Here is a 25,087-nt window from a genome sequence, read left to right on the forward strand (position 1 = left end):
TGTTGACCATCTGTCAACACGTGGAGGTGCCTCTGCCCACTAACAGAGAATATACCCCACCTGGAGGCCACCATCCCTAGAGGGGCAGCATCCTTTCTGGGTCACTGCATTATCAAGATCCTCCAAGACTTCAGGCTACTGAAGACTAGGAGGTGAGTTATTTGAAACTGGCAGGGACACTATAAGTCTATGGGGGGAAACTGCAATACCTCAGATTTGCACTCCTAGGGGGGAAGATACTTGAGCAATATGAGAAAACAAGGGAAGAGAGTGTCCCAAACAAACCTAGATGCTACATCAATAAAATCAAATGACAGCATGGCAGAAGAAATGTTTGAAAGGGAGTTCAGAATGTACATAATTAAAATTATCAGAGAAGCAAATGATGAGATTAGAGAAAAAATGCAGGCATTGAATAATGGCACCAATTAATAGTTAAAAAAGCAAATGCAAGAAGCAAAGGATCATTTCAGTAAAGAAATACAGATTCTGAAAAAAACCCAAACAAATTCTTGAATTGAAGGAAACAATAAACCAAATTAGAAACTCCATAGAAAGCATAACCAATAGTATAGAACACCTGGAAGACAGAACCTCAACATTGAAGACAAAATATTTCATCTTGAAATCAAAATTGACCAAACAGAGAAAATAGTAAAAAATCATGAACAGAATCTCTAAGAATTATGGGATATCATGAAAAGACCAAATTCAAGAATTATTGGGATTGAGGAAGGCACAGAGATACAAACCAAAGGAATGAACAATCTATTCAATGAAATAATATCAGAAAATTCCCCAAATCTGAAGAATGAAAAGGAAAATCAAATACAAGAGGCTTATAGGACACCAAATGTCAAAATTACAACAGACCCTCACCAAGGCACATTATAATGAAAATACCTAACATACAAAATAAAGATAGAATTTTAAAGGCTGAGAGAGAATAAAATCAAATTACATTCAGTGGAAAACCCATACAGATATCAGTAGATTTTTCAACCCAGACCCTAAAAGCTAGAAGAGGCTGGAACAGCATTTCTCAAGCTCTGAAAGAAAATGGATGCCAACCAAGAATCTTATACCCAGCAAAACTTACCTTCAGATTTGATGATGAAATGATAAACAAAAGCTAAAAGAATTTACAAATAGAAAGCTGGCACTACAGAACATTCTCAGCAAAATATTCCATGAGGAAGAAAGGAAAAACAACGATGTAAGTCAGCAAAGGGAGGAACTAGCCTAAAGGAATAGTAAAATAAAGGAGAAATCAAGACAATTAAAAACCAAAAATAAGTCAAAATGAACAGGAATACAAATCATATCTCAAAAATAACTCTGAATGTTAATGGCTTGAACTCATCAATCAAAAGACACAGATTGGCAGATTGGATTAAAAAGAAAGACCCAACAATATGCTGCCTTCAAGAGACTTATTTCATAGAAAGAGATACCCACAGACTAAAGGTGAAAGGATGGGAAAAATGATACCATGCACATGGACTCAACAAAAAAGCAGGGGTATCCATCCTCATATCAGATAAAGTGGACTTCAAGCCAAAGTTAGTCAGAAGGGATAAAGAAGGACATTTCATATTGCTTAAGGGAAGCATAAATCAGCAAGACATAACAATCATAAATATTTATGCCCCAAACAATGGCTCATCCATATACATCAAACAACTCCTCAATTCCAGGAACAAAGTAGACCACAACACAATAACACTAGGTGACTTTAACACACCTCTCTCACCACTGGACAGATCTTCCAAACAAAAACAAAGAAACCATAGATCTCAATACCATAATCGATCATTTAGACTTAACAGACATATAGAATATTCCATCCAACAATGAGCAAACACACTTTCTTCTCAGCAGCTCATGGGTCCTTCTCTAAAATAGATGATATGTTATGCCACAAAGCTACTGTTAGCAAATATAAGAAGATAGAGCTACTACCTTGTATTCTATCAGATCATAATGGAATGAAATTAGAAATCAATGACAAAATAAAAATCAGAAATTACTCCAACACCTGGAGACTAAATAATATGCTATTGAATGATGTACGGATAACAGAAGACATCAAGGGGAAATGAAAATTTCTTAGAAGTAAACAAGAACAAAGATACAACATATCAAAATCTCTGGGACACTATGAAATCAGTACTAACAGGAAAATTCTTTTCATGGAGCATAGTAAATAAAAGAAGAAAAAGTCAACAAATTAACGACATAACACTACAGTTGAAAGCCATAGAAAAAAAAGAACAGATCAACAGATCAACAAGTAGTAGAAAACAGGAAATAGTTAAAATCAGAGCTGAAATCAATGAAATTGAAACAAAAGAAACAATTCAAAAAATTGACAAAATAAGAAGTTAGTTCTTTGAAAAAATAAACAAAATTGATAAACCCTTAGCCACACTAACAAGGAAAAGCAGAGAGAAAATTCAAATTACTAAATTTTGGGATGAAAAAGGAAATATCACAATAGACACTATTGAAATACAAAACATAATTAGAAGCTATTTTGAAAATCTATACTCCAACAAAATAGAAAATCTTGAAGACATCAACAAGTTTCTAAAGACATGTGATCCACCCAAACTGAACCAGAAGGACATACACAATTTAAATAGACCAATTAAATGAAATAGAAGAAGTCATCAAAAGCCTACCAACAAAGAAAAGTCTGGGACCAGATGGATTCTCAGCCGAGTTCTACAAAACCTTTAAAGAAGAGCTCATTCCAATACTCCTCAAAATGTTCCATGAAATAGAAGAGGAGGGAACCCTCCCAAACTCATTCTGTGAAACCAATATCACCCTGATACCTAAACCAGACAGAGACACATCGAGGAAAGAAAATTTCAGACCAATATCCCTAATGAATATTGATGCAAAAATTCTTAACAAAATTTTAGCAAATTGCACACAAACACATGGTAAAAAGATAGTGGATTTTATCCCAGGTATAAAAGGTTGGTTCAACATCCAAAAATCAATAAATGTAATTGCCATATCAACAGACTTAAAGTCAAGAATCACATGATTATTTCAATAGATGCAGAAAAAACATTTGATAAAATACAGCACCCTTCATGCTCAAAACACTAGAAAAAATAGGGATAGTAGGAATATTCCTCAATATTGTAAAGGCCATCTATGCTAAACCCATGGCCAATATCATTCTAAATGGAGAAAAACTGAAAGCATTCCCTCTAAATTCTGGAACAAGGCAGGGATGCCCTCTTTCACCCTCTTTCACTTGTCTTCAACATCGTCCTTGAACCTCTAGCCAGAGCAATTAGACAAACTGAAGAAATTAAAGGGATACGAATAGGAAAAGAAGAACTTGAACTATCCCTATTTGTTGATGACATGATTCTATATTTAGAAGAGCTGAAAAATTCCACCAGAAAACTTCTAGAACTCATAAATGAATTCAGTAAAGTAGCAGGAAATAAAATCAATGCTCATAAATCAAATGCATTTTTATTCATGAGTGAATAAAATTCTCAGAAAGAGAATTTTGGAAAACTACCCCATTCACAATAGCCTCAAAAAAAAAAAAATACTTGGGAATCAATCTAACCAAAGAGGTGAAAGACCTCTACAATGAGAATTACAGAATACTAAAGAAAGAAATTAAAGAAAACCTTAGAAGATGGAAAGATCTCCATGTTCTTGGATAGGCAGAATTAATATTGTGGAAATGGCCATACTACCAAAAGTGCTATATAGATTCAATGTAATTCCACTTAAAATCCCAATGACATACCTCATAGAAATAGAGCAAGCAATCATGAAATTCATTTGGAAAAATAAGAGACTCAGAATAGCTAAAGCAATCCTTAACAGGAAAAGTGAAGCAGGGGGCATCACAATACCAGAACTTCAACTATATTACAGAGCAATAGTAACAAAAACAGCATGGTATTGGCACCAAAATATACAGGTAGATCAATGGTACAGAATAGAGGACACAGACACAAAGCCACATAAATACACTTTTCCCATACTAGACAAAGGAGCCAAAAACATACAATGGAGAAAAGATAGCCTCTTCAACAAATGGTGCTGGGAAAACTGGAAATCCATATGCAGCAGAATGAAACTAAACCCCTATCTCTCACCCTGCACAAAACTCAACTCAAAATGGATCAAGGACCTCGGAATCAGACCAGAGACCCTGTACCTTATAGAAGAAAAAGTAGGTCCAAATTTTCATCATGTTGGCTTAGGATCAGACTTCCTTAACATGACTCCCAAAGCACAAGAAATAAAAGCAGGAATAAAAAATGGGATAGATTCAAACTAAAAAGCTTTTTCTCAGCATAAGAAACTATCAGTAATGTGAAGAGAGAGCCTACAGAGTTGGAGAAAATCTTTACCATTCATGCTTTAGATAGAGCACTAATCTCCAGAATATATAAAGAACTCAAAAAACTTTTCACCAAGAATACAAATAACCCAATCAACAAATGGGCTAAGAATATGAAGAGACACTTCACAGAAGAAGATCTACAAGCAATCAACAGACATATTAACAAATGTTCAACATCTTTAGTAATAAGAGAAATGCAAATCAAAACTACACTAAGATTCCATCTCACCCCAATTAGAATGGCGATTATCAAGAATACAAGCAACAATAGGTGTTGGCGAGGATGTTGGGAAAAAGGTACACTCATACATTGCTGGTGGGGCTTCAAATTAGTGCAGCCACTCTGGAAAGCAATGTGGAGATTCCTTAGAAAACTTGGAATGGAACCACCATTTGACTCAGCTGTCCCACTCCTCGGCCTATACCCAAAGGACTTAAAATTAGCATACTACAGTGATGCAGCCACATCAATGTTCATAGCTGCTCAATTCACAATAGCCAGATTGTGGAACCAACCTAGATGCCCTTCAGTTGATGAATGGATAAAGAAACTGTGGTATATATACACAATGGAATATTAGTCAGCCATAAAGAAGAATAAAATTATGGCATTTGCAGGCAAATGGATGAAGTTGGAAAATATCATGCTGAGATAAGCCAATCCCCCCAAAAAACCAAAGAATGAATGATCTCTCTGATAAGCAGATGATAATACATAATGGGGGGTGGGAGGAAGGCAAGAATGGAGGAAGGATGGATTGTATAGAGGAAAAAGAGGGGTGGCAGGGGTGAGGGGAAGGAAAAATAACAGAAGAAGACAAACATCATTACCCTATGTACATGAATGATTACCCAAATGGTATGATTCTACTACATGTACAACTAGAGAAACAAGTTGTACCCCATTTGTTTACAATGAATCAAAATAAATAAATTATAGTAAAAAGGGGCATTTGTGAAAAATGGTAAAAAGATAACAAAAATGAAAAAATTTAAAAATAGGAAGAAAAAGGTATAAATAAAAGAATGCAAAACAAAACTGAACTATACTACTCAGACATCCTAGTCCTCAATAAACTGATGCATGAAAAATAGTTTCTGTCAAAAATGGTAGAAATGTGAGAAAAAAAAAGAAAAAAACTATAGACAAGGACAGAATAGACAGTAACATATATTAAAATGTATGAGTTATTAATGATAGAAAAATTTAAAAAAATCTCACAAAACTGTTCCCATTTGGATTTGCTTGGAAAATCACCTAATTATTATGAAAACTACTAAACAAAGAGAAATGAACATTTATTTAGTCTTTGTTACTGAATTTACAAATTGTAGTAACCTAACAGTTAATGAAAAATTGTTAATCTTCAGAGAAAATTGTCATAAAATAAATTCAGAAATTCAATTAGAAAATTATCAGTATGTGAGCCCTAATGAAATAGGAATCTTCAATGGATGCTAATACCTTCCTGTGAAAGGCTGCTGGGAAAATTTGCATTGGAAGAAAAAAGCCGATTACATCTGAGTCCTGGATGATCTGAGTTTCTATCGGTGATTTTGCTGTACACTCAGCTTTTAGCAGGTCCTATGCCTGGAGCTTTTAGCAGGTCCTGTGCCTGTGCAGCACAGGTACAAAGGTTAGCTGTAACCCCAGACATCGGTGGATCTTGTTTTTACTTCCTTCAAAGTTCATGACTGGGAATAGGTGAAGTTGCCCAGATGTGTGCATCACAGTCTTCAAGAGGCCAGATATTGCTCTTGCCTCAAGAAAATGGCTTTCCCAGCATTTCTTACACTTCTCTCATGGCTGCTGAATTCCGCTGTAGGAAGTGAGTATTTTGGGGAGAGCTCTTGGGCTGGAGAAGGTTGCCTATCTCTCCCCTTAGCTACAGCAGATCTCTGTTATGTACCAGTGCATGGTCCTTGGTAGTCTTCCCAAGTAAGTCCTGTTTTCATTTCCTAATTTGTGTTTTAAACATTTAATAAATTGATCCTATTATTTGTTTCTGTATTTGGGGGTACAATGTCAAGTGTGTTGTTTTTGTGTACAGTCTTTTGTGGGTTTCTTAATTTTTATAGGGAGTTGACATTTGGTTGAACATAATCTGTGAGAATCCCGAATACATAAATCGTGGATATCTTCACTCATAAAGCATTTCTCTTTGCTCCTGATGAGGAATCAGTTGTACCGTAGATATAAAATGATTTGATTTCTTTTAAGGAGCCCATATTCATACTGGGAAAGGCAAATAGAGCTTCCCATTCATCTATGGGCCATTATATGGCCTTAAGATAACCAGATTTCATGTTGGCTTAAAACTTACTGTTTTGTATCTATTTAGTTAGTTTTAGTTTATCTTATTATCTATAGATAACTCCTTCACAGTTTCAAGATATCAAAAATACCATGAGAAATGACAGTGTTACAATTCATCCAGGTGATAGATGTAACATAAGAAAAGAGCACCTTACTACTGTCACACTTGAGAGATCTCTTTATGTCCCAGTCTTATCACTTATAACATCTCCTCACACATATTTTTGCATGTACTAATTCTTTTAGTAACTCTGAAAGAATTATCTTTAACTCTTTTCATTAAAAACAAAAGTAAAATTCAAGGGTCTAAGTAGGTGATTGATGTAAAGTTATAGAGAAAATAAGTGGACATTAAGCCCCATTCTTTCCCCCCTCCAACTTTAGCACTTTATATTAATTTACAGAGTTTAATCTTCTTTCCCTTCAGTGTCTTTCCTGAGAAGACTGTTTCTCTAGCCTGATTATGAAGGATAGATACATTCTAAGATGCTGATAGGCTTAAAAAAATTAAGTATTGCAATATATTTTTACTCAAATAGATTTAGGACATATTATGAGTAATACGTGGTGTGCCTAATTTGTGAGTACTTGTGCTATGTCCTATTTCAAGCTAGACCAATGAGGGAATCTTCACTTAGTTGCCAAAATTTTTGACTTCCGATCTCTGTAATAATTTCTCTGTATCTGATTCTTCCATTAAACTTATATCTTAAAAACTTTTATGAGCACAGATACATATATCACATGGCCTAAAAAATAAAAGCAATGGATTAGAAATAAGGAATCCTTGCTGAACTTTACTTCACATTTATAGATGAATAAAACATTCTGTTTCTACCTCACAGAACATTATGAGGACCAATAAAATAACATAAAATAGATATCCACAATATTGTTAATAATTACTTATACGCATGAGATAATAGTACCATAATAATTGTTCAGCGACAAGTAGCAATATATTGCAGAATTATAGTGGCTTAACTAATATGGAAGTTTATCTCTCTCTCTGGTAGAAGAAGCCAGAGCTAACCAGTTCAGGGTACCATTATGCTCCACAGGTGAGTGTCTGGGGCTTTTCTTTTATATGGTTCCTCCATCCTCAGGTGTGCCTTTAATTTTCAAGGTCATTGAACTGTGCTAAATTATTGCTGGAGCTCTGGTATCATGTCTTCATTTCAGCAGCAGGGTCAGAGACAGAGGAAGGAGAGAGGGTGGAGGATTCAAACACACTAGCAGTCATAAAAATGCTCATTTTTATGAGCATGAGCACTCTGTGGCACACTTCAAAATGCGGCCCATGATAACTTCATTTCACTTCAGTTTACAAATAACCTTTCAAATAACTTGTTACTCAATTTCTTTAACAACTCTGTGTACCAGAAAGATACTTCTCTAGTCCTAGTTTTGTTTGGAATACACATTACAAGACTCAGGCTCACGAATTCTATGTGATATCTAAGATAATACTGTTCTTAAGGGCAGCATTGCATAATCTTTCACTTGGGATCGCTGGAAAGAGCACTAAATTAAATTTCACAAATCTGATGTTTTTCTGATTTTTTTCCTTGTAATAGTTTCATGACCTTCTGAGCCTCTCTGAGTCTTAATATTTGCAGCTAAAAATAAGCTCTGTAATTCTCAGTTATGAATCGCAAATGAGAAAATGTCATAAAAATGCTGTGGCAGCTAGGGAATACTGAAAAATAATTTGCAATAGGTTAGTAGAATATATTCCTTTGTTGAAATCATTAAAATAAATAACCTATGTGAACTACTGCACACATATTGCCCAGGGAAATTAGGAATTGATAAATATTGCTTAAAAATCAAAAGTATGAATATGTGTAATACATATAATATTTTATATTCATGAATGCTTTTTAATCTTTGTATTTTTATGAGCATAATTTAGTTAGTATTGGGTATCCACTTACTTGAGCGTTGTGGGCTGGTAGGGAAATTCTGTTTGCTAAGAGAAGTAGAAAGCAAAGAAAAAGACAGCTAAAATTCACCTTCTAAGAAAACTACAAATGGTAATTGCAGAAATGCCAGAATTTCTTTCTCTCCCGTTTTGCATAGTGACAACTAACCTAGCCACTAGTCCTTAGAGTTTCTCACCTGGTTGAGTCAGGCTGTGAACCAGAGAAGAACATTATGCCAAGATGGAAGGGATCCTGTGTACAAAAAGTAGAAAACCTTTGCCCTCACCCTTGGTTTGACAGGGGCGTGTCCAGATGTGTGTCTCAGACCATGATGCCAGATGATGCTGATGATGCTGTGCTGGTTGAGTCTAGGGCTCTCAAAGCATGGTCCCTGCACCAGTAGCATCTCATCACCTGCAGCTGAAAAGAATATAAGCAGAATATCCTAATAAACAGACACCAACACGAGCTGATATCATTTTGAGTCGCTTGCCAGAAGTGGTTGCTTCCATGGGGAAAGTGCCTGTAGTTGAGGATTCCGGGCTGTGGGAACTACCATCGGGTTTCAAGGATTAATCAGAATTAGCAAGAGTCACACCAAGACCTTGTACTGGGTTGAATAGTGTCCTCCAAAAATTCACGTCCACACTGCAGCTCAGAATGTGACTTTACTTGGAAATTGGAGATCATTGCATGTTATTAAGAAAAAATCTCACTGGATTATTTTTGCTAAACTGGATTCCCTAAATCCAACAATTGTTGTCTTCATATGAATGCCACATGAAAACACAAAGAGACTTACAGAGGACTGATTCCAAGGAGCAAGTTATTTAGTGTGTAGGACGATTCCCTAAAAAGACACTGACAGAGATGGTGTTAGGAAATTGCAAAGCCCTCTAACTTCCCTCCTCCCCATTCTATCTGAAAATCCATGTCATTACACTTTATTTACCTCAAAAGGTAAAAAGAAATAGTTTTAAATAAACATAATGTTCAAGATCTATCTGGCATTGATTGAGATGATAACAGTTTTAAATAAGCATAATATATATTTGTAAATCATACTGTATAGTCTATTTCAGGTGATGATAGGAATAATTTAGCTGAAATATTATTGATAATAGTAACCAGATAATACCTCATATATGTAAGTAGTAGACAAAAAAATACATAGTACATAAAAAAATCACTTTTTATGATAACTTTTTAGAACTAATTTTTAGTTAACTTTTTATGATGATTTTACTAATGAGAGTGACATCCTGACCTTGCAGGGGGGTTCCTCACAGCTATAATCAATAAACTAGATATCTAGTTCTAAGATTGCACATCAGACTTATTGCAACTTTGGGAAAAGACCTGAAAGGAGCTCACAAATAAAGTGAATTGTTTCCCGCACAGCTCCACCTGGAATCCTACTGGAGAGCCTTCTTTTAACCAACTGTTCATGAGAGGTTTACTCTCAGGCTTCTCCTTGTCAAGAGCTGACGGATCTTGGTGTTTGGGTCAAGAATCTGAATTAAGATAGTACTCTTTTCTTCTTTCCATTTCTATTCTGTTTTCTATAGTTCTTTTCTGTAATACAAGAAGCATATATGATAGGGAGGAGAGGTGATCTGAACATTTTCTTAAGAAGAATGCCTCTTTTATTTGTAAGTAATCTTTGAGATAACAGCATTTGTCACACAGGAAATCACTAAGCACGTTAGTTAGGGCTGTTAAAATTGAAACCCAGCACAGAAGTCACAAATAAAATGACTCCGGTTACACACTCAGGTTCACAGAGAACACAGATTGCTTTATAAAGTAATCTATGATTTCCTTTAAGAGCGTCCTCAAATCTTTGCATAGCTAACGGCTCACTTCCTGGCTCATTTCTTTTCACAACAGATTTAGTAACTTTAATGAATCACCATGGACCTGTTGGAAGAACCACCACTGGAACTGACTGTTGGCTTCATGAAAAGCTACATTCTTCACTTCAGTTAAAAATGAAAAAGAAACGTGTTCATGAGGAAAGTTTATCCCAGCCAACGTCAAAGACCAAAAGAAAAGAGGAAAAACAGAAAACATTCTGCCCCCGTTATTTATCTATTAGTAGAGCTAGGTAGATGTAATCACGTTTCTTGGGCATTAATGATGATAAGACCAGCTGAGAAGAACCATCATCTCTAATTTCCCCCTTATTATGAAATAATACCATAAAGCCACAGAACTGCACTGAAACTGTAGTGAGGATAAACTGTTTCTAACCACTTCGTTCACTAGCTGATGTCTTTGACGGTAGCATGGCCTTCATTAGTGGATGATTCAGTCAGTTTCTAAATGAGGAAAATCATATATCTGCTATTTTAACACACCTGTGAACAGAAAAGATTTTAAAGAAAAAATATGTATTTCTTTTTAGGTAAACAAAGATTACTAAAAAATTTTTTTAGTTAAGGATTTTTACCATGAACATTAATTATGTTATAATACTGGAGTGCATCAGTGCTTCTAGGCATTGATGTGGGCAAAGCTTGCTCTCCTGGCCACCCTCATAGACTCCTCTGATGGTCTGGTGGGTGCTTCTTCTGTCTCCAAACACAGTGGTTGCGTCAGAGCGCAGCTTGTGTTCATCAAGTTAAGGTTTCTGCTTTTTCATCCTTTGTAGCTGGCTGCTTCTTTAGAGCCAAATTTCTTGGCTCTGGGTGGGTTTGCTTCTATTTTTTCCCAAACTTCCATTTTAATTTGGATTTTCAGTTTGTGAAATCTCTGCCCACATTATAGATTGTAATCTAAGCAAGCATATGAAGACAATGGAAACAGAAGATGTTGCTTAAATTGTTAATGTAGAAAAACAATCCATCTGCCTTCTATATTTAATAATAATTTCTTCTCCTCTTAGATTTCTATTGCTTTTTTGTATTTTTCCATCTTTGTTTTGCATTATATGCGTATATTTATTTGTATATATTGTATTATATGTACATGTGTACACACACATTTATATGCATATCTTTGCTTCCACATTAATTTCTAGTCTCCTTAAGGACAGAAACAAATACTTAATGATTTGTTTTAATGTATACCTTAGCTGAATGTCTGAAAAATGTAAAGTACATGTGCTTTGAGACAAGAAACTTGGTAAACTATGTGGATATACCAAATGAAATTTAATACACACTAAACATGGTTAAAAAAAAAATAGGATACTATAACTGGGTGGAGCGCCACATACCTGTAATCTCAGCAACTTGGGGCATGAGGCAGAAGGGTTGCAAGTTCAAAACCAGCCTGGGCAATTTAGCAGGATTCTGTCTCAAAATGAAAAATAAAAATGGTGGAAGATATAACTCAGATAAAGCAGCCCTGATTCAATCCCCAGTATCAGGAAAAAAATGCTATAAAATACTAAAAATAGTAACCATAAAATAGAGTTTATGAAGTAAAATCAAAGCTCCCTCTCACCTTTTCCAAAACTTTGTCTCCCTTCCCAGAGCGGCTTTACTTTCTTAAAGTATTTGTGCTCTTAATTTTTCTTTTAGCACCTTTTGCATCATTAGTAATTTGCTTATATTGCTATCTCGAGTTTTCAATTTTAATTATTTAGAATTGTTTATTGTCAATTGTCAAAACTGACTTGTCAATAGTTGGCTTATTGACTTGTCATTTCAAGTCTGTACATTGATAACCATTCTCTCATCTTTTTTATCTCAATATAGCTCAATCAATATTTTTAGTTTGTTTATCTCTTAAACAATATACTGTCAATTAAACTCTTGTCACTGTTGTAAAAGTGAATCACAATAGCAAACCTTTATGAATGGCCATTAGTTGTATAGAAAATAACCATTCTCCCCACATTCTTTATATACAACCCCTGGCCTAGCATCGTGAATGGTCCCCAGCAAAAAAAATGCTTAACCTAGGCTACTTTGCCAGAGAGGTAGCTTATGTAATCTGCAGAAATGGTTTAGTGGGGTTGAGGTGAAGCTCTTTAAGGGAGCTAACTGAGCCTTTTGCTTTCTCCTTCTGAACTTGGGCATGATGACAAGAACTCCCTGTCACTAATGGGTTCCTGCTGAAGCTGGGAATAACATGCTAAGCAAGGATGGCAGAACAGAAAAAGAAAGCCTGGAATCTCAGTGGCCTGTGAAACTGTCATGCTAACACATAGTCATTTATTTCCAGAGTTCTCCTAAAAGACAGAGTAATAAACCTTTATTTTATTTTAAACAATACTATTCAAGATTTTAGTCCTACTACCCAACTTATTTTTAATTGTTGTGTTGGGGAAATAGTGTATATTAACATTTGAACTTAATTTCAGAGAATCAAATGAACAAAAGAGCAAAATCAATGGATTGTAAAAACCGGAATACAAAGTTGAAAGCAGAATTGCAGAATTAATTTTTTTTAATACTGGAGATTAAACCTAAGTCTGCTTTACCACTGAACTTCACCTCCAGAACTTTTATTCATTTATTTTGAGACAGAGTCTAAGTTGGCCAGGCTGGCCTCAAACATGGAATCTTCCTGCCTCAGCCTCCTGAGTCACTGGGATTACAGAGGTGCACCAACATGTCAGGTAGAATTAGTGGCTTGATATGCACCACCTAGATTAAACACAGAAGTATAGGGAGTAATATATATCATTTTACTAAGGAATATCATGTTTAAGATCTATCTGGCATTGATTGAGATGATAAAGAAGTAAGGATTGAAGCCAAAACAACTTCTTAATCTTTATATGATTCATGTTAATAAAATTATTATGATCCACTTACCAGGGAAAACATTTGGCCTTTGGTCTTTTTGGGATTAGTTTATTTCACTTAGCATGATATTCTCCAATTCCATCCATTTATCTACAAATGCTATAATATTATTCCTCCTTATGACTGAATAATATTCCATTGTATATATATATACCACAATTTCTTTATCCATTCATCTGTTGAAGGGCATCTAAGTTGGTTCCACAATCTAGCTATTGTGAATTGAACTGCTATAAACATTGATGTGGCTGTGTTACTGTAGTATGCTAATTTTAATTCCTTTGGGTATAAACCAAGGAGTGGGATAACTAGGTCAAAATGTGGGTCCATTCCAAGTTTTCTGAGGATCGTCCATACTGCTTTCCAGAGTGGCTGCACCAATTTGCAACTCCACCAGCTAGCACTCCTCCTCACTCCCAGCTCCTCTCTAGTCCTTACCCTGCCTTATTTTTCTTCAGATAATTCACCATAAAACATATTCCATATTCATTTATTAAGTGTTTCCTCTCACTAGAATGCAAACTTCAGTAGAACAAGGATTGTTTTATTCAATGTGGAAACCTCAAGTTGTAGTATAGCCCCTGGCTCTTATCAGACAATTATTGCATGTGTTAAATGCATGCAAAAATGAATGTGTGAATAATAGTATGCTAATTTTAAGTCCTTTGGGTATAAACCAAGGAGTGGGATAACTGGGTCAAAAGGTGGGTCCATTCCAAGTTTTCTGAGGATTCTCCATACTCCTTTCTTGAGTGGCTGCACCAATTTGCAACTCCACCAACAATGTAAGTGTGCCTTTTTCCCCACATCCATGCCAACATATATTATTGTTTGTGTTCTTGATAATAGCCATATTCTAATTGGAGTAAAATTAAATCTTAGGGTGGTTTTAATTTGCACTTCTCTAATTACTAGATATGTTGAACACTTTTTCATATATTTATTAATTGACTGTATATCTTCTGTAAATTGTCTGTCCAGTTCCTTGGACCAATTATTGATTAGGCTCTTTGTATTTTGCAGGGCAAGAGAACGATGGAGGAACTTTAGATTATGTAGAGGGAAATGAGAGGGAGGAGGGGCAGGGGTATGAACGATGGTCTAATGAGACAGACATCATTACTCTATGTACATGTATGATTACATGAATGGTATTAATCTACATTGTGCACAACCATAGAAATGAAAAGTTGTACCCCATTTGTATACAATGAATCAAAATGCAGTCTGTAAAAATTAAAAAAAAATAAATAAAATAAGGTAAAATAAAATAAATTATTATGACTATTTCTTTCAAATTTTCAAGGAAGCTAAAGCCAATTCTGACCTAGAGACATCTGGCAGAGTTTGACTGATTATGAGGAAGCTATCTTATGAGTAATAAATCTTTTTTAAAAGTTCTACACAGCATGTTGTTTGTTTTATAGCTAAAATAATAGTAATGACAACAATAATAATAAGCATCAATAACATATTATTTTCTTTAATAACATTTCTGAAAATCAGTTAACCATGCTTTCCCAACTACTCCTCTATATTTCTTGCATATTCTGTAATTGGTTAATCTATCACAGTGTAGGAAACTGGCTTTTTACAGATTATTCCCCAAAGAACACCATCAACTCCTTGAGGACTGAATATAAGTTAGCTAGTAAAAAAAATTAAATTAATGCTGCTCTGTAGAAGTCATGCGTGACTGTCTACATAAGGGCACAACAACCTATTTTAATTCTGGTATTTCTGCCAGCTCTGCACTTCTGTCTGTTGCATGTCGAGACCTACACAATGTTTTCACTTTGGTCCTGTTGTCTCTTAAAATCAACTTCTAAAATATTTTTATAGACGCTTTTGCAAATTCCACAAATGAAGTTAACAGTTTTCTTAATGTTACTGCTTTCTTTTTCTCAAGCTGCTACACGTTTTTCTTGTACAGTAAAATCTCTATTTGGAGTTAGTTTTAATTTTGTCACTTAACAATCGACCTCTCATCTCAGCTGAATTCTTTCCCCAATGCCTTGAGAAAGGCTCCCCAAAGCCATCCTAATAGGCTGACAGGAATGGAAAGGAACTTGAGATTGGTCATAAAGTTGACTGATTTTAAAAGTCAAAAATTGAAGACATTATTTCATATGGATTTAAGAAGCATAGAAGCGTAGATGGCTAAATTACTGGTAGAACATAATGTGAGTATTAACAATTGCTTTAATTTTTCTACATTAATAAAATTAGGTATTTTAAGCAATAGCTTCTGGGAGTCTAATGCTACCCAGAGTTACATGACTCTCCAGAAAGCCACAAAATTCAGTGACATTTATTTGCCAGAAATTTGAAATAAAAGTTTAGAAATAAAGAAGGCTTAGGTTTCTGCAAAAATGAGTTTATAATATATCTTAACAAGTGTTAACTGTATAGTTTAAAGTATGTGTCAAGGGCTGGGGTTGTAGCTCAGTGGTAGAGAGCCTGCCTAGCATATGTGAGGCACTGGGTTTGATTCTCAGCACTGTATATAAATAAAAAAAGGTCCATTGATAACTAGAAAAATATATTTAAATATAATATGCTTAAAAAAGTATATATCAAAATGAGGATCATCTGTATTTGGGCACTTTAGAGGAAATGGAAGAATGGTTAGTGTTTTAGTCACAGCTGCTGTGACTAAAATATCTGACCAGAACAATTTTAAAGGAGGAAAAGTTTATTTGAGGGCTCACGGTTTCAGAGGTCTTAGTCCATAGAAGGCTGGCTCCATTCCTCGGGGCTCCAGGTGAGGCAGAACATCACGGTGGAAGAGGGTGGTAGACGGAAGCAGCTCACATCACAGTGATCAGGGAGCAGAGAAACTCCACTCTCCAGACACAAAATATATACTCCACAGCCACATCCCGATTCCCAACTCCTGCAGTCACACCCTACGACTTCAATTAATCCCCGACTGACTTAAGACTCTTACAACCCAATCATTTCTCTCCGAACTTTCCTGCATTGTCTTACACGTGAGCTTTTGGGAACACCTCCTATCCAAACCATAACGGTTAGCTTAAGGAAGAATGGACAGGAGAGAAGAGGGGAAGAGAAGGGAAAAAGATGGAAGACAATGGCATGGAATTTAGGCGAGTGGAGCCCTACCAAAGGGACCAATGTCTTCTTTCTCTGTGGTTCTTTTTTTTTCATGTCCTTCTCTTCTTCAGCATTAATTGGGAAAAAAACCATTAGAGGCACCAACAGGACGCCTAGTGCCTTCTACAGCAGTGCACAGACAAACAGGGCTGCACACAAAGCTTTAGCCTGGAATCCCTGACCTCTGATGTATGGTTTGGATCTGGAGTGTCCCCCAAAGACTCCTGTATTAAAGACTTGTTCCCCAGTGCACCAATGTCCAGAGATAGGGCTTCTGGAAAGTGACTGGGTCATGTGGGCTCTGACCTTGATCATGGATTGATCCATTAAATCAATTCATAATTTGAATGGACTAGTGGGGAGGAGGTGGAAACTGTAGACCCGTGGGGCATGGTTGGAGAAAGTAGGACTACTCTGCTTTTAAACTACAAAACTAGAGAAAGAGCAGATCTTTTTTTCTGGCACAAAAGCAGTACAATATGGAAAAAAAGGTCTTTGATTTAGTCCTATCCTACCAATTTAGTTTTTATGTTTGTTGGGAACAATGGCTTCACATTAGGCCTATCACAGCCAGTATCTGAGGCATTAAGTCACAGCTCAATGGCAGGGAAATCAGTGACAGCATCTTTCCCATCTCTGTCCATGATGAAGCACTAGTCTCTCTCTCTGGTGTGACAGGTCGGTCTTCAATCCCAATGTTGCAGTGGCCTGGGATTGATTTTCTGATCAGTCCTGAAGCGCTGGGCTATAGCTAGATTTTATGATGGTTTTCAGAATCAGTCCTAAACAGGTTAACCCTTCCCTCTCACTGCTGTTTATCTGTTTCAGTTGTAGGGGGAGCTAGCCCTGTCCCATTCATGTCATTACACTGCAGGCTAGTATCCTTCTCAAAGGTAATAGTGAATTTCTTCTGCACTGGCAAACAGGTGGTCACCTTGAATTCATTAATATATTTTATTGCTCTGATGTGTATAAAATAGCATAAACTTCTTAAGGAATTTTGAGTACAAGCATACATGCTGGATAGTATTTCTTCTGTTTGACTATGTCAGATAGAATAAATTGAGATTCATTAATATTCTTCAGATTATCAGATTTTAGATTTAAAACATCAAGTCCTCTGCTGTATGTTCTAAAATTTCTTTTATATTATGCATTTATTTTTCTCCTTTCTCTAATTATGCATTTTGTCTTGTTTTTAATTTTTCAGATTTTAATTATAATTTTAGATTAAAAATATTTTTATAGTCTAGTGAAAAATGATTATATTGTATAACTTATCTGACACTGTTCATAGCTCTACAAAACCTTATTTTGGGTAAAGTTTGTCTTTTAAACAGTGTCCGAAGGTCATATTCTGTTAGTCTTCAATGTTTGAAATGACTGAACTTCTTTATCAATCTTGAATGACTTAAAAAAATTTTTTGGAATGGAATTCTAAGTGGAGAGTAAAGGAATCTTAGAAATTGAAGATTTCCCTCCATTACTTCCAGCCTTTTTTTGCTACTTCTGAAAATTTTGTTGCCAATCTTACTGTTTTCCTTTGTAGATAATCTCTTCCTTGAAGCATTTAGTTTTTCACCCCCTTGTTGAGGCTAAATGTTAACTGTGGGAAGCCATCCTTATTTAGTAGAATTAGACTAGGCTGAGCCATGGCACACAGAGGCCTGGCTTCTAGGAACTGCCAGGAAGCACGTGGCACTACATAGGAGTGGTTCCCTGTCTCCTTCTGGAATATTCCCCCAAGAGAATGGCTCCCCTAACTCCACCCTATTCTGTCCATCACAGAAGAAGCTCCTTCGGTCCTGGACCCCTTTTACCTGTGTGTTATAAATAAAAGAGAGCTGGACAACTCGTGGTTGTTGTTAGGGGCCAGAACTGGTATTGCCAGACCTGTCACACCCCCTCTCATTTAAAAAGAGCATTGGCTCTTGTGTATTTACTGAGTAGGTAAGCTTTTGAGTAATTGATTGATAAATGGCCAACATCATCCTCTGGCAGTTAACCCTTTTCTCAGCCATGCAGGACGTGATGGAGAGACCCCCATAGATAGCATAATCTATTTTGACATATATGTATTTTGTTTATTCTGCTCTACATTCAACCTAATAACTTCATCTTATTCAACTGTGAAATAGTTTTAACCATTTGATGTTTTAATATTCGAATCAAAGTTTTGTTTTTTTGTCTGAGCTCTTCCTGTACTCTTCTCTTCTCAGCAGTTTGTGTTTTTTATTGCAGTTGTTGCTGTACATAAAATATTTAGTAAGTATAAAAGTAATTTCCTTAAAAGTACCAGTGATTGTTTAGCATTTTCTCTCATTTGGGAAGTGTCTTCTTAAAATGCCCTTATTTTAAACTATTTTACATGGTATATTTACATGCTTGTCTTATTTCAAAACATTTCATAAGCAGTTCTAACTTTTTTTTTTATCATGTTAGATAATTATGAATCAAAATAACTCTGGCCTGATTTTCTATTTACCCTAAAATCATGTGAATGAATTCTACTTGGGTACTCTCCATGTTTATTTGGGCAACACTTTTCTTCCTACAACATGATTATGATGACCAGAAGATACAATTTAATATTTAGTCTGGGTAAACTGATGGAGATGTTAAGAAGCTAAAACTGTATATTTCTGTCAGGGGATTGGTCTCTGCATAATTTTTTGCTGTTGTTTTCTGGTCGAACAATACCTCAACTGCATATTGCCATATAGTATGGTAAAGTTCAGCAAGTTTTGAGATCTCTCTCTCTGTACACAGCAGGGTCCCATTTTGATTCTGAGGGATCCTCCTTGTTGGGGAATAACTGGCCACACTAGGGCAAAGATTTAGAAACCAAAAGTTTGTTTTAACTTGGTGCACATCCATGTATTTTCTTTGGTAAAGCCAGCATGGAAGTCTCTGATTGTTGCTCCCTGCCACTTCTATGGTTAAAACTTATAAATTTCTACATTATGGTCCCCAATCATATCTGACAACTGTTTCTTTCTTCCTTCCTTCCTTCCTTCCTTCCTTCCTTCCTTCCTTCCTTCCTTCCTTCCTTCCTTCCTTCCTTCCTTCCTTCCTTCCTTCCTTTCTTTCTTTCTTTCTTTCTTTCTTTCTTTCTTTCTTTCTTTCTTTCTTTCTTTCTTTCTTCCTTGTTTTTAAAGGGTTACAGATTACTCTCTATGGTGATGTATAAATGGAATTTCCAACATGTTGTACCCAGAATAAAACACAATCCCACAGTACATCCTTTACAGTTAAATGATGTACATATGATTTGGCAACATTTCTCAATCTCAAGTCTCAAGATACTCTATCATTCTCTCTAGAAGGCAATTATGTGTTAAATATTGATGACCTATTTCCGTTTGCTCTGAATTTTATGTTCATGGCACAAGTCACTTGCTATTTCTACCAAATGATTGGCATCGTTTTGTAAGGTTAACTGAATCTTTTCCTTTAAGATAAGTAGCACTTTAAGACCTTCCAATTTTGTGACTATGAATGAGACTGAAGTTGTTAAAATTCAGAATTATCACCCATCATTTTATCAAAATAGATCACTTTATGTTCCAAAGTTTTCCCTTCACTGCAGTTTTCTGAGATTACTTGAGGACATGAACAATTGTTTATTTATCTAGTTCTGTCCTTATTTGATACCTGTCAACTGCTAGAGAACTATAGCTAATTTTCCATTGTGTAGTCTATGATAGCCATCTTAAGTTGCTTATTATTTTCTTTTTTTTTAATATAGGCAGATGCAAATTTTGAGATATTCATATAGTGCTACAACTGTGTAAAATAATTCAATGTTATAAAACAATAATATGTATTAATATGTTAAATAAGAAAAGTTTTTAAGTTTCAAAGAAAGGTACTTTAAAAGCACAAACTATATGAGAAATCTTCACCAGTTTCATTGTTTTAGAAGTGTACTAATGCATTATGGCATTGAAAGAGGTTACTTTTAGAGAAAGACAAATCCTTGTTTTAATTATGACTACTATTCAGTATCTTTAGTAAGTTATTTTTCTTGTCTGTAAAATGAGGATAATGTATTTTATATAGTATTATACTAAAGATTAGAGAGAAGATACATGTCAAATCTTAGGGGTTACAATACAGTTCCAAATTTCTTATTTTAAAGTCCACATCCCTTTCAGAGGTGGGGGGAATGTATGGCTAATATGCAAATGTGTCAAGAAAATCAAACTTAGTTTCTTCTTATTTTTGTTTCCATTTCTGTTTTTGTTTTTGTGGTGGTTCTGGGAATCAAACCAAGGGCCTGTCAAGTACTCTACTACTGAGCCACACCACTAGACCTAGCCTATTCTTACTGTAGACAGTCTATTTCTTTTTTATTATTATTTTTATTTAGCTTTTTAATTTTTTACAAACTGCATTTTGATTCATTGTACATAAATGGGGTACATAATTTCGTTTCTGTGGTTGTACACAATGTAGATTCTTACAATTCATGTAATCATAGGTGTACATAGGGTAATGATGTCTGTCTCATTCCACCATTTTTCATACCCCCGCCCCCCTCATTTTCTTGTGATGAATCCTCTGAAAGAGAAATTAGGGAAACCACTCCATTCACAGTAGCCTCAAAAAAAAAAAAAAAATACTTGGGAATTAATCTAACAAAGGAGGTGAAAGACCTCTACAATTGAAAACTACAGAACATTAAAGAAAGAAATTGAAGGAAACCTTAGAAGATGGAAAGATCTCCCATGTTCTTGGATAGGAAGAATTAACATTGTCAAAATGGCCATTCTACTAAAGGCACTATACAGATTCAATGCAATTCCAATTAAAATCCCAATGACATTCCTCATAGAAATAGAGAAAGCAATCATGAACTTCATCTGGAAGAATAAGAGACCTCGAATAGCCAAAACAATCCTGAATAGAAAAAGTGAAACAGGAGGTATCACAATACCAGACATTAAATTATACTATAGAACAATAGTAAAAAAAACAGTATGGTATTGGTACCAAAATATACAGGTGCACCAATGGTACAGAATGGAAGACACAGAGACAAAACCACATAAATACAGTCACCTCATACTAGACAAAGGAGCCAAAAACATACAATGGAGAAAAGATAGCCTGTTCAACAAATGGTTCTGGCAAAACTGGAAATCCATAGGCAGTAAAATGAAATTAAACTTCTATCTCTCACCCTGCACAAAAGTCAACTCAAAATGGATCAAAGACATAGGAATTAGACCAGAGACCCTGTCCCTAACAGAAGACAAAGTAGGCCCGAATCTCCATCATGTTGGCTTAGGATCAGACTTCCTCAACAAGACTCCCAAAGCACAAGAAATCAAAGCAAGAATCAATAAGTGGGATGGACTCAAACTAAAAAGCTTTTCCTCAGCAAAGGATACAATCAAGAATGTGAAGAGAGGGCTGGGAGATAGCTCAGTTGGTAGAGTGCTTGCCTTGCAAGCACAAAGCCCTGGGTTTGATCCCCAGCACCACACACACACACACACACACACACACACACAAAAGAAGAATGTGAAGAGAGCCTACAGAGTGGGAGAAAATCTTTTCCACATGCACTTCAGATAGAGCACTTATCTCCAAAATTTCTAAAGAACTTACAAAACTTTACAACAAAAATACAAAGAACCCAATCAATAAATGGGCCAAGGAACTGGACACTTTACAGAAGAAGACACACAGGCAATTAATAAATATATGAAAAAGTGTTCAACATCTCTAGTAATTAGAGAAATGCAAATTAAAACAACTCTAAGATTTCATCTTACTCTAATTAGAATGGCTTTTATCAAAACACAAACAATAATAGATGTTGGCATGGAAAAAGGCACACTTTTACATTGTTGGTGGAGTTGCAAATTGGTGCCGCCACTCTGGAAAGCAGTGTGGAGAATCCTCAGAAAACTTGGAATGGACCCACCTTTTGACCCAGTCATCCCACTTCTCGGTTTATACCCAAAGACCTAAAATCAGCAAACTACAGTAACACAGCCACGTCAATGTATCAATGTTTATAGCAGCTTAGTTCACAATAGCTAGATTGTGGAACCAGCCTAGATGCCCTTCAACAGATGAATGGATAAAGAAACTCTGGTATATTATTTTCATTTTTACGCATCATGCTATTCAAGCAATGTTATTGCAGCAAGCTAATTAGTAGCCAAAACATATATTTTTCCATTGAAACTATACATTTATTTGCTGTTTCTCAAATAAAAAACAAAAACATTTATATTTTATAACTATATAGATTTTATTTATTGCCTTCTTTTAATCTTTAATATAATTCCTACTTTGTTTAATCAAACTCCCTCATTAATGGATTATTTCCTGATGATATTGATCTACTTATCTTTTTTCTCTGTATAAACACACAAACCTGTGTCAATCCCAGTTGCTTTATTCCATGAACTGTCAAGAAAATATAATTCAGATGTTCACTACCATCTCCAAGCTGGCTAGGCTAGCAATCTGCCTCTGTAGTGGGATTTTTCTAGAGAAAATTGTGTTCAGTTTGATCTTCTGGCAAGAGGCACAGATGTTGCTGTAAGTGAGCACCTGCTGGTGCTATATATAACCACGTAAGTCCCATAATAGGAAAAACTGCAGGGACCCAAGTGCCACAACTTTTTGTGGCATTATGTTTTCGTACAGTGTGATTTTCCTTAGCACTGCGTTGCTGGATTATGGTGGATTTTGAGGTCAGCACTTCCCCTCAGTTTTGATGAGAGGAAAATGTACTGGATCTGATTTATTTGATCTTAATAAAAGTTCCTTCTCAGGTTTTATTGCTACTCCTGCAATAAAAGCTCACTAAGAGCATCTTGTGAAGGTAAGGACTGAATCATGGCATCCTGGGGTGTGGCGACAGTTCCAGGAGTGGTATTCATCTTCTGAGCTTTTCTTCCCCCATTTCTAGTGGCTGGGATCTGCCTTTACACTAAGCTCGGTACCCGCTGCTCTAAGTGCAGAGCCTGGAACATACTAGCTCCTCACTGGTGCTGGTTGAGTACACATCTCTCTAACCAACAGGGACGGAGTGAGGCTTCAGGTTGTCACCCCTCCTTCCCTTCAGGTCATGAAGAATTTAACTAGATACCTTAAAAGTACAGTGCTGACTGAGGAGGCAAAAATACACCCATAAACAGTCTCAAAGCTATTTTAACTGGTTATGTTTTTGTGTTAGGGCATTTCAGTCAATTTCAGAAATGAATCAAGAGGAAGCCTGGGGAAGTTTCTGGTCTGTTCTCATGTCATTTTCTTTTCAGAGAACTCCTATTTTCTCAGAAGTTATACCTGACTACTTTGACTTCTATAATTATAAGTATTGGTTTTATTTTTAATATTTCTGTTTTTCTCCAGGGGGCAGTTGCCTCATTCACTAAACTGTCAAGAAAAAAAAAAATCCAGATGTCCACCAGCATCTCCAGCATTCTAGACCTAGAGCTAACATCTTCTCCTTCTACACAACTCTGAGTAGTGACCTGTTGAATACGCATAGCTGGATATGCCTCAAACACCTCAGTCCCATCTCAACCAGATTCATTATATTTTCTTACAAATATGTTCCCTATTTCCTGTTTTGGTAAATAACACTCTGAGTCATCCAGTTTCTAAGCAATAAGCCTTTCTAAACCTTCAAAATCACTCTCAATATTCTTTAGGCACAAGGAAAAAAGTCTATATTTCAGGAGCTGTGCTAGATTCTGAAGATTCAGTATCAAATAAGACATGACTCCTGAACTTACTGAAATAGGTAAGTAAATGACTAAAATGCTATTGTTGACTGCTATGATACATCTGTGCATACAGGTAACATCTAAATCTGATTAGATATTAAGAAAAGCCTTTTAAATGAGAAGAGTTTAGAAGGAAATATAGAAGTTAGCTACATGAGGAAAGGAGTATGTTAAGTTACATAATCATGAGCCCTAGTGTGTTGGAACCCATAACCCAGTTCTGTAGGACATGTGGTGAATTATCATGGGTCTCACTCATCCCAAATTCTCCACTGTGCTTTGTACTCACTATCAATTTTGTAAAACAATCCCTAATTTTTTTGCTTACTTATAAGCATAGAAAATTATTAAGCATGAGGTGGCATTCAAAACAGTTACCTAAAAGAAAATAGCAGTTGTCTTTCCCTGCCAGGTTGCAAAATGTCTTTAGATTGGCTACACCATTTAATATTTTAATTGTATTTAATACTGCTAAATGTCTAGACTGGCTACACCCTTTAATACCTTTAATTTTTCTTTAATACTAGCATATTTTTAAAAAGCAAACAAATACAAAACTGAACTGTAAGCTTTCTTTTTGAACTATAACTTTTCAGGAGTCAAAATAAGACAATAAATTCTTAGTACAAGTAAAAATCATTTTAAAATGATGAGAAAATTGGAAATAAGTTGTAAGACTATTGAAATTTGCATTTAGTTTTATATTTTACTAACGTCTACTCATTTAATCCCAAATGATTTATAATAGTGGCTGATGGATTCTGAAATCAACATCAGACACATTAACTGTGCTATTGTAAAGGCTGATGATTTAGTATGAT

This window comes from Sciurus vulgaris (genome assembly GCF_902686455.1).
Source record: "Sciurus vulgaris genome assembly, chromosome: 5".
Classification (NCBI taxonomy): domain Eukaryota; kingdom Metazoa; phylum Chordata; class Mammalia; order Rodentia; family Sciuridae; genus Sciurus; species Sciurus vulgaris.